The following is a 10706-nucleotide window of genomic DNA, read 5'->3' on the forward strand; positions in this document are numbered from 1 at the left end:
GTATGAATAGCCAAGGGATTCTATGAAATATGAAGTAAGTAGAGGAATTACTAGCTATATACAATGAAGGAAGAAGAACCATTTAGCCTCAAGAGCTTTGATTACTCACTCTCAGGCACAGAGCTTTGATGGAACTAGAACTAAGTCATGAGCTTCTGGAAACACAGCTAAGTGTCCTATCTTCCTATGGTAGGATTTTTAGTTCTAACGCACTCCCAGCTCCCTTGTGCAGCAGTAGCCTAAGGATATGTGTGTGTAAGGATCTTCTAAGATGGAATATGTTCTCCTAAATTTCATCAAAACCTCTGGTTTCATGGATGTGCCAAGTGTAGTGGTGTACTCCCGCAACAACAGCTCCTTGGGTGAAATTGGTGAGCTACAAGTTCACGGCTTGCCTGGACACAGAGCAAGTATGAAGTCAACTTCAGACAGTTGGTGAGACACTGTTTTTAAACAAGAATGTTTGGAAAGAGTTGAGGATACAGCTCAGTAGTGTTTAGCATGTACTAGGGGACTTCGCCAACCCCCTGGACTGCTAACAAAACAGAAAAACATTAAAGTAAAATAAAAATATGAATCTGTACAACAAAACAGAAAAACATTAAAGTAAAATAAAAATATGAATCTGTACAAGTATATCTTAAGGATGTTTAATATCTACACATATAAACACATACACTCAGCAAAAATACTAACAAATTGAAGCTAAATAGTGTTATTAAACAGTCACAAAGAACATTTAAATAGAAAAGCATTGTTAGAGATAGAATATTACCTATGTAATGATAAGTTATGAAGTTCAAAAGCAAGCTACTCTTCTCAATTTTAGCTCTAAAAATAAGAATATAGGCGATTTAAATATGTAATTTACTATAATGATACCTCTTATACTTAGAATTGAGTAAGAATATAGAACACTTGAACAATGCCTTCAATATGCTTAATATAATGGAAAGAAATAGAATCTATGTTCAGCAACTAGTGATTTAAACTATCTCATGCAAAGAGAAATCATTTATGGAAACTGACCAAGGAACATGTCTTATAAATCAGAACCAAAAAGTTGTAATAGATTCCAAACAAATGATATCAATATAGATAACATTTCTGAATAAAGTAAAAATAAGTTAGAAATCACTATGAAAAAAGAAAAATTATCAAATACTTCTAATATGAAAATCCTGTCTCTAAATAATTTAAGGAATGTATTAGAAAGAGCAAATGAAATATTTAGAGCCAAATACTAATAGATATAATGTATAGGATGTAGCAACAGGGGTATACATCTAAAACTTCATACCTTAAATATCTCTTTGGAAAAAAAATCGGTGAACCAATAGCCAAACAAATAAAATTAGAAAACAGAATTAAAACAATAATGTATATGGTAACTTTCATTCTTTTTTGTAATTTTATTTTTGCATGTATGGGTGTTTTGTCTGCATGTATGTCTGTGCACCATGTGTGTGCCTGGAGCCCCTGGAGGCCAGAAGAGGGTTGTTTGATCTCCTGGGGCTGGAGTTATAAATGGCTATGAGCTGCCATGTGGATGCTGGGAATTGAACCCAGGTCCACTGGAAGAGCAGCCAGTGAGTGCTCTTAACCACTGAGCCATCTCTCTATTAATAATGATTTCCATTCAAGTCTATAACAGAAAAGACCACCCCTCCTACTGAGAATAATTATTCGACCTGGATAATGTCCACAAATAGAACTTCTTGAAGGTGTCAGAGGTCAACTCAGTAAGACGGGACACGAGAGCAATTCTCAGAGAGAAGGAACACACACAGGGAATGGAGGGGGCAGAGGTCAGAACCTGAGAATATAGAAACTGAAGTTGGAAGTCATGTCTGGAGAGAGGGAAGGTGGGCAGGGCTTGAGGAACCTTGATTTCAAAGACATAGAAAGGGCAGAGGGTTGAGTCTGAAATTCCTATGCAGTTTCCTCCAGGGCCGGCAGTGAGTGAGCTATCAGGTTTGGAACAGAGACTGGCACTTGCTAGCTGAATGCTTTGCTAGAGGATTTGGTTGTAGAGAAAGACTAGGGCCCCAGGTACCTGCTATTATGTGGGGACCTGAGCAACAGGTAGACTTCCAGCAGACACCAGATGAAGAGCTGAAGAATCAGAACCATGCCAGGGGACTAAAAGCAGGCTGAAAATATAGATCTAAAACCGAAACCCAACCTCCACCTGTACTTCACTCAGAATGAATACAGAAAATAAAATAACCTTCCTCTTTTAGAAGATAGGCTCACTCAGAACCCTTCCATTTTATTAACTGTACACAGAATATGCAAAATTCAATTTAAAATTTCGGTACATGTTTGGGTATAGAACCAAATGGCCAAAAAAAAGTGAACAATAAAAGACAATAGGAAGAGTCCCATATGTCCCATACCCCACATTGAGGAAAAGAGAGAATATTTTTGTCAGAGGATATAGCACAGAATTATTAGGAAAGTTTTACAAAGTTTAATAATTGAAGTGAGAAATGTAAAAAGATTCCGTTGAATAGTCAGGCATATTAGAAGAAAGCATTACTGAACTGATAATATAAATGAGCACAGGAATTTCTGAGAGGTTCAATATAAAAAAGTCAGCCACATTGTATTTGTGAACATCTGCTCTCTCTGAACTCATGAGTACCCCTGTATACAATTAAAATAATACAAACAAATAGTCAATAAAAGTTACTGATGTCATCATCCATATGCAAAAACAAAAATAAAATGGAATCCTCATTTTACACTGTTCTCCAAAACAGACTGTAGGTAGACTTACAAGTTAATTTATTTAAAAGCCAAACTTTTATTTTTCAAAAGATGGTATTTTTGAATTCATGCAGAAAGATGTCTTACCAAGTAAGGTAAGCACAAAGATTCATCAATAGACAGAGAGACTTGGTTAGGATAAGCTGGACACTTCTGTACACCAAAAGTCACAGATAAAGTGAAAGACAGATCTCAGACTGGGAGGAGACAACTCCAGTGGTATCACTCAGTATTAACTAGCTTGAAGCACCCTGTCAATCAAGAAGGGACCAGACCAGAAAAGGATGCTCAAAAGTGAAAGCAAAAAAAATTGCATAACTAGGGAAGCAAGACATAACTGCAAGCTGAGAGGAGCAACGACTTCAAAATGGAAACTGTTAATAAGCCGAGCACCCTAGAATTGGTGGCAGGGTGAGATGGTATTTATAACTGGTGGGAGGGCGAAGGCTTTGTAAATGTAGAAAGCAGTTTGATAAAATCAATTAAGCTAACAATGTAGATTTCTGATTATCCAACAATTCCTTTTCCTAGATATTTTTTCTGCAAGAATTCTTGCACATGTGGGCAAGTTGCCTTGTAAAAAGAAAGCTGATAACAGCATTTTGGGTAATTGCAAAAGAAGAGGGGAGGGGACAAACCTAAACATGTATAAATGGGACAATAAATTATTAAACTTGGTAATACTCATGCCATCAGATGTGACACAGAGTTGAACAGAGATCCAGACACAATATGGCCAGATAAAAGTGTAATTAAAAACAAACCAGATACTGTGTGTGACATCATCTTAAACATTTAAAATGCATGAAATGACAGAGCATAGGTCAGAGGAACACATACATATTTAAGGGACCTAAACTCACCAGATTCAGTAGTGTCTATCTCTGGGAATGGTGAGGAACGGACAGTAATTGGGACTAGAGGGATATTTGGGGCCTCCAGAAACATTTATACAATTTTATTGAAGCTGGACAATGGCTGTAGAGATATCAATCACATGACCCTTTGTACCTTTGTTTTTGAGACAAGATCTTTCTAGGTAGCCCTGGCTGTTCTGGAACTCAATATGTAGACCAGGCTGTACTTGAACCCACAGAGATCCACCTGCCTCTGCCTTCTTAGTGTTGGGATTATAGACATGCACTACCATCCCTGGCTGACCCTCTGTATTTTTTTATACCTGAAGTATTTTGCTACAGAACAATCTTGTGATGATCTGTAACTAGAAGAGCTTGTAGGTCAGAAGCAAGTACTTAACATTTAGAGATATCTCTACAACCCAGGGCACCACTGAGAAGTGCGTGAAAGGTGACTACCAAGCCTAAGTCAACAGCAAAATGATAGAAAGCACCCCAGGAAATCCAACCTCAGAGGAGAGACTCGCCACATAGAAAACAAATGAAAGAATTCACAGCTGAAGAACTATGGAAAACAGCACTTTTCAAGGGACTTTAGAAATAAATCTGTTTAAAAATGGTCCAGAAACAGCAATCAGCAGATTTGATGTGAGAAAATGTAAACAGAGGAAACCAATGCAAATGTAAGCATAGATCCTGGAAGCCATCAGGTTTGTTATCATAACCATAGACTCAATAGGACATGTCAAAAATGACAAAGACTGAGGGGGAAATAGAAGTTCACCCACAGATGCTCTGGGACATGTGCAGCTAGCTGAGAGGCTGCTCAACAGGACTGACGTCCCTGAACACCAGATGTCCGTCAGCGGATGCAGGCTCAGCCTACTTGGAGGAGTCAGTCTGCCCTTTTGGACTATTTGACAATTTCAAACATACCGAGCCCATCTTGTGCTAATGTGATCTAACCCCTGGAATGAATCTCTTCAAATTTCCCTCCGACTGTTTCTATGTCCCTGAGCAAACCCTGATTGATGGGGGTAGATGAATTAAAGTCACACGGGTGTTGGAATGGACTGCCATGGTGAGGTAAGCACAAACAAAAATGCTCTTTGTGAGCAACAGAGCTGAGACATAAAACAGGATGAAATGATGGAGAAAAGGTTGGAGCAGGCAATGCACAGGAGTGGAGAGAGCAAGCCTATAATGGACAAGCCAAGCATGTTGCCAATCTGGAAACTCAAACATCACTGGGCCAAGATTTCCATCAGCACGATATCTATCATCTATCTATGTATCTATCTATGTATCCATCCATCCACCCACCCATCCATCCATCCATCCATCCATCCATCCATCCATCCATCCATCCATCCATCTATCTATCTATCTATTATTTTAATCTCTCTATATGTAAGCGATGTTTATATGTATTTGGGGGCATTTGGATATGTGTACTCCATAGTACATATGTAAAGGTCAGAGGATGACCTCTGGTGTGGGTCTTCACAGTGCACTTTGAGACAGGGTCTCGTGTTTGTTGCTGTCTATGCCAGGAGAGCTGGCCCATGAGCTTCTGCCATTCTCCTGTCTCTGTTTCTCATCTTGCTGCAGAAGCGCTGGGATTACAGATGTGCACTGCTGCTCTTGCCTGTATATGAGTTCTGAAGACCCAAACTCGGACCCTCAAGCTTGAGAAGCGCTTTACCTCCAGAGCCCTTGCACAAGGGCAGTGTTTTATTTTCTTTTATGAACTTACCCTAAAGGTGGAATAGAAATGTTTGGACTCAAGGCTTAAAGGAATGGCTGTGATAATTCTTAGTTCTTATAGCAGAAACCGTACCTCCTGCCTATTCTTAAAGCTGTCGTGACTTCAGCCGACAAACCGGAGACAGGACTGTCCTTAGAGGCGGTCCCCTTTAAACCTATTATCTGAATTTTTCTCAGCAAAACGTTCTGAAATTTCAGTATTTTGTCTCCAACTCTCCTATCTAGTAATCCTTAGGTAACATCGTAGACTTGGGGAGAGTGACTGAAATTGCAGAAATAGTACCAGCGACAAAAATAGCAATAATACCAATAGCAACTCCTAAAATAAAAATCTGTTCAGTCTACTTAGAAGCCTTCTCAAACTTGGCTTTGTTTCTCTAAAGTTGTAGCAGTCTCGTTTCCCCATTCTAAAATGCAGCGACTCAGAAACACGAGACCATTGACTTACTCTCTGTGGGAAACCCTCCAAACGCCTCCCTTATGTTTGGACTGGCCCCTTCATAGTTGGTAATAGTTGGCTGCTTTGCTTACAGCACACCTATAGAGGAGGGATTCTTACTAGGCCTACAAATTGACTTCACCCAGCCTCTTGAATGTCAAAGCCGGAGGGTGGTGCATGCATTTCCCAGGAAGTATGTTTGGCTTGGAGATATTTTTATTTTTTAGAAATGTGGATGAGTGTCATTCCTGCATGTATATCTGTGTGCAGTGTGGATGCTTGGTGCTTGGGGAGGCAGTAGAGGGCATATGATTCCCTGGGACTGGAGTAAACGATGGCCGTAGTTGCCATGCGTGTGCTAGGAATCGAACCTGGGTCCTCTCCAAAGCTGGTACTTTTAAACATCTCCAGCCCCTGACTTTAAGACTTTAAAATGAGGCTCTTAAAACTCTAGAAACTCAGACCTTGTGTCCGGGGAGCCCTGAAGTTCCAGGAACTGAACCATAGGTGTGGTCATTTTGGCCTGGTCCTGAACAGAATGTTTCCTGTGAGGGGGGAGGCTCCAAGCTGACGCGGGAGAGCTATCAGCTGGAGTCTGGTTCTTCTCTGGACTTCATTAACTTCACACTAGTCATTTACCTGCCCTGGGTCTCGGTTTGTTGGTTATTCCTAGGGATTAGACCATCCTCCCTCTTTGCCTAGACTAGACTAGCTCATTCAGGACTAAAATAAGGATGTAAACACACTTTGAATTATGCCTAACGTCTCAACGAGCACCTGCTGCTTGGCCATGTGCTGTGTCACTGTTTCTTTCCTGTTCTTCCTGCAGTCTGACACTCTTGAAAACATATTTTTAATTCAAATATAATTGTGATTTCCCCTCCCTTTTATATCTACTCTAACCCCTTCCATGTCCCTTCTTTTTAACCTTTTCTCATGCCCCCTCCCTCTCAAATTGATGGCCTCTTTCTTTTTGTTTATTATTATTATTATTGTTTTACACACACCACACACACACAAACCACAAACATACAACTTGATGAATCTATTGGGTATTGCTTGCATGTATATGATTCAGGGCTGATCTCTTTGTATTGGATAACCAATTAGAGGGCTCATCCCTCGAAAAGACTGGTTCTCTCTCTCTCAAATGTCATTAGTTTCCTGTAGATTTTTTTCCAGTTCTGTGTTAGTATGTCTATCGGTGTTTTTCATCATTCAGGACTTATTTAGGCAGCCATATGTTGAGGTATCACGGATGTACTTCCCTGTCATTTCCAGTATTATAATCTTAATCCACTTAATTTTATGGTAGACTTCCCAGTCCTCTGGCTCTTACAATCTTTGTGCCCCCTCTCTTGTAATGTTTCCTGAACGTTAGGTTTGTTGTAGATGTACCTGTTGGGGCTGAGCATCCCACGATTAGTCAATCTCTGCCTTATGAGCAATTGTGTTTTTTTTCTAATTATCTCAGTTTGCTGCAAAGAGAGACGTTTTAGGAACGAGAGATACATTTACCTGCCTTGATTCTGTATTCCCTGCCTTTCCCGTCATGTCTTCTAGGAACTGAAGTGGAAAGGATGCTAGACCAGGGATCACTTTCAAGAATTAGCCTCCGAGAGAGGAATAGTAAACTTGGCTTTTACAGATACTTTATGGTTATTTTTAATTTTAATATTACATTTATTCAGGGGAGAACCTACTCCTATTACTCTGCTAATGAAACAGAGTATTAAACTGAGTCCTAATGACTTCTCATTATACCCATAGATTAGAGCTTCTACATATTTCTTCTCTTTTTAGATACATTGTAAAAAGTACTGCATTTCATAAGCACAGATCCAGGGAGAAGTTTTCACCACGTGTGCTTTATTTCCTTTGGAAACTAAGGCACAGAGAGGTCAGGAGTCCAAGGTCAGTTGAGGGGTATATGGAAGAATAAGACTTGGTGGCGGATACATTATTTGGTCACACAGAGAGCAGATACGCATCATCAAAAGAAAGTGACATCCCCTTTCCCATGTACAAGGACCTCAGTACTGGCTGCCTGCCTCCATGCCCGTTCTCAGTTCTCAGTCAGGCTTTGACCTTGCCGAGTCTCTCACTGCTGACTCTGCTCACGCCCCTTCAGCTTGATTCATTCTGGCCCCAGTGGGCCCTTCTTGGGGAAAGGCCCATATGGGCATGTTCAATCCATTCCCCTGTCAAGCAGGAGAAAGAGCTGCCCTTGCAGAAAGAGGAAACTTCCAAGAGGCCTCTGGCCAGAAGTCAGTTCCTGATTTTGGGAGCAGCATCTCGTCTGAACATTGATTAACAAGCCTGTTGCATATTATCCCACAAACACTGCTATGTATGTTCTCATTCTTGTTTATGGCAATGGGTTCTATGGGGCAGAGAGCTGCTTAAGTTCCGAACTTGCATTTCCATGCATAAGCACTGTACCCACATTGATGGAGGTCTCTTTTGACTTGTTCTTCTGTTGCTGTGATGACACACACAGAGCAAAGACAACCTGGGGAGCAAAGGCTTTATTTGGCTTACACTTTCAGGTCACAGTGCATCAGTAAGGGAATCGGGGCAGGAACTTGGAGGCAGGAACTCTGGAGGAAGACTGCTTACTGGCCAGCTGACACCCAGGTTTACATTAGGCTACCCTCTTTAAACAGCCCATGCCTGTCTGCCTAGGGATTGTACTGCCTACAATAAAATGTACCCTGCTACATCAATAGCATTCAAGACAATTCGCCACAGATTTAGTCACGGGATAATCTGGCCAAGGGTAGTTCCTCAGTTGACTTCTTCCCTCCAGGTACGTTAACAACAAAGGTCAGCCATCACAAGATCCTACCACATGTCAAGTGTTCTTGGAAAATAGGAGTTGGGAGGCCTGTTTCCAGGTATCTCAGAGATGACGTAACAGCTCATAGACCTTTGCACAGAGTGTTCGGTTCAGTAGTCAGTGGGAGGAGGGACTAAGTAACATTAGCTCCAAAACTGGATCGCCTGCATTGATATGACATCACAGTCTACAGAGGCCACGCTTGTGGAAGTCACAAGTGAGTGACAAATCAAAACTCTTGAAAAATCTTAGCATTTTAAGTAAGTTTATAATTTCATATTGGTTGATGAGAAATATAAGCCAAGTCCCTTCCCAAGTTGCTTATGGTCAGAGTGGTTCATCAGAGTCACAGAAAAGCAAACTAGAACATCTAAAGTTCCAGAAGGGAATGTTGATCATGGGGAAGGCTGTGCTTATATGAGGTCAGGGAGGACATGGCCATCTCTTTATTTCCTGCTCTGCTTTTGAAAATTTAAATTTGTTTCTTGAGAATTTTATACACAAGAGTTGAAGTAATATAGTTATATCATTTCTATCCCATACCCCCAATTCTCCCTGTATCTGTTTCTTTGTGAGCCAACCCTTCTCAAATAAAACAACCCCCCCAACCAAACACATCAGAAACCAAAGCTTCACAGAGCAGGGCCCTTGTTCACTGCTAGATTCCCAGCCCGCATTCTAGAGTGGCGCTTCATAGGGCTTTCTTGATGGGATGAGAAGTGAGTTCTATCTGAACCAAAGGAGTTTGGTTTCTGAGGAAGTGTGATGATGAGCGGTGACTCCTCGGACATAGAGGACACTGGGTAAACATTAGAGAAAAGGACAGAAGCCAACAAGGTGTGAAGCCATGGAAGTGAGCAGGTCACCTGGCAGTCATGAGTAGGTCCTCGCTGACTAGAGAAAAGTCGGAGTTAGGGACAAAATCAGTGCCAGCTGTTGGGTGGTGGAGTCTTTATTATGATGTATGCAGAAGAGGAAGCCAAGGAGCCAAGAAGTCAAGAGGTCCAGCAATACTTTCTGCCCAGGAAGCACCTGCGCCCCTTCTGTGTGTGGGAACTGCACAGCACACTCCACATACTATTTCATTTCATCCATACTGCGTGCTTGTGAGATGTATTTTTTCTAATTAATGGTTATGAACACCGTAGTTGACTGATAACCTTGGAACTTCTGGTTCAATTGGTATCCACTGTAAACCCCCCCCCCCACTTTCTGATCTAAATTCTTAGAAATGACAGAAAATAGAAATCACATCAATGCTGAAAAATCAGCAGAGAAAGCCAGATGGACTAAAAGAAATAGAAAGAAATGCCTCCCCCTCTCCCCAAGACTGTTGGGTGGAGTTCTTTGTGGTGGTGGAGTGCCTACCCAGTACTGTACCCTAGGAGAGGTGGTATCCTGTGTCCCCAGAGGAGAAGAAATCCTAAGCAGAGGCCAGAGCTGGTGGCAGCTGGTAAGAGCAGCTGGGTTGCCATCGGACTGCACAATCCTTTGGCAAGTGGCAGCAGCTAGGATGGAGAGATGGGCTAAGGCATTGGATCTGAGGCAGGCAGGACCACGGCAGCATCCATATCTTCCCTCCCTGATGAGTACCAGAAACAGTGTAATTGTGTAGCACACAGTCTGGAATTCGAGGCTCAGCAGTACATCCTACCCTCTTCTTGCCCAAGCAGTGCATGTACACAGATAGTCTCAACCATCTGATAAGCAGTTTAAGCACAGAAATGGGTCCCCAATGATGAACTGCTAATAAGAAATGAATTCTGAATCTGAATAGACAGCTAATACTTTAAATCTCCATTCTATTTTAGGTCTCCAAGGTCAGCCCTCCATTCCACTATGCCAAGCTATGTCCTAGACTGTATTTATGTTCACGGCATTGATTGGACTTGCATTTTCACACTCAAAACAAATCCCCGAAACAATAGAAAAGGCTGTGCAATTTTCTTTGGACTATGTACATTCAATACAGACACAGTGAGTACTGTGTGTGTGTGTGTGTGTGTGTGTGTGTGTGTGTGTGTGTGTGTGT

This window comes from Microtus ochrogaster, chromosome 5 (assembly GCF_000317375.1).
Source record: "Microtus ochrogaster isolate Prairie Vole_2 chromosome 5, MicOch1.0, whole genome shotgun sequence".
In the NCBI taxonomy this organism is placed as follows: Eukaryota; Metazoa; Chordata; class Mammalia; order Rodentia; family Cricetidae; genus Microtus; species Microtus ochrogaster.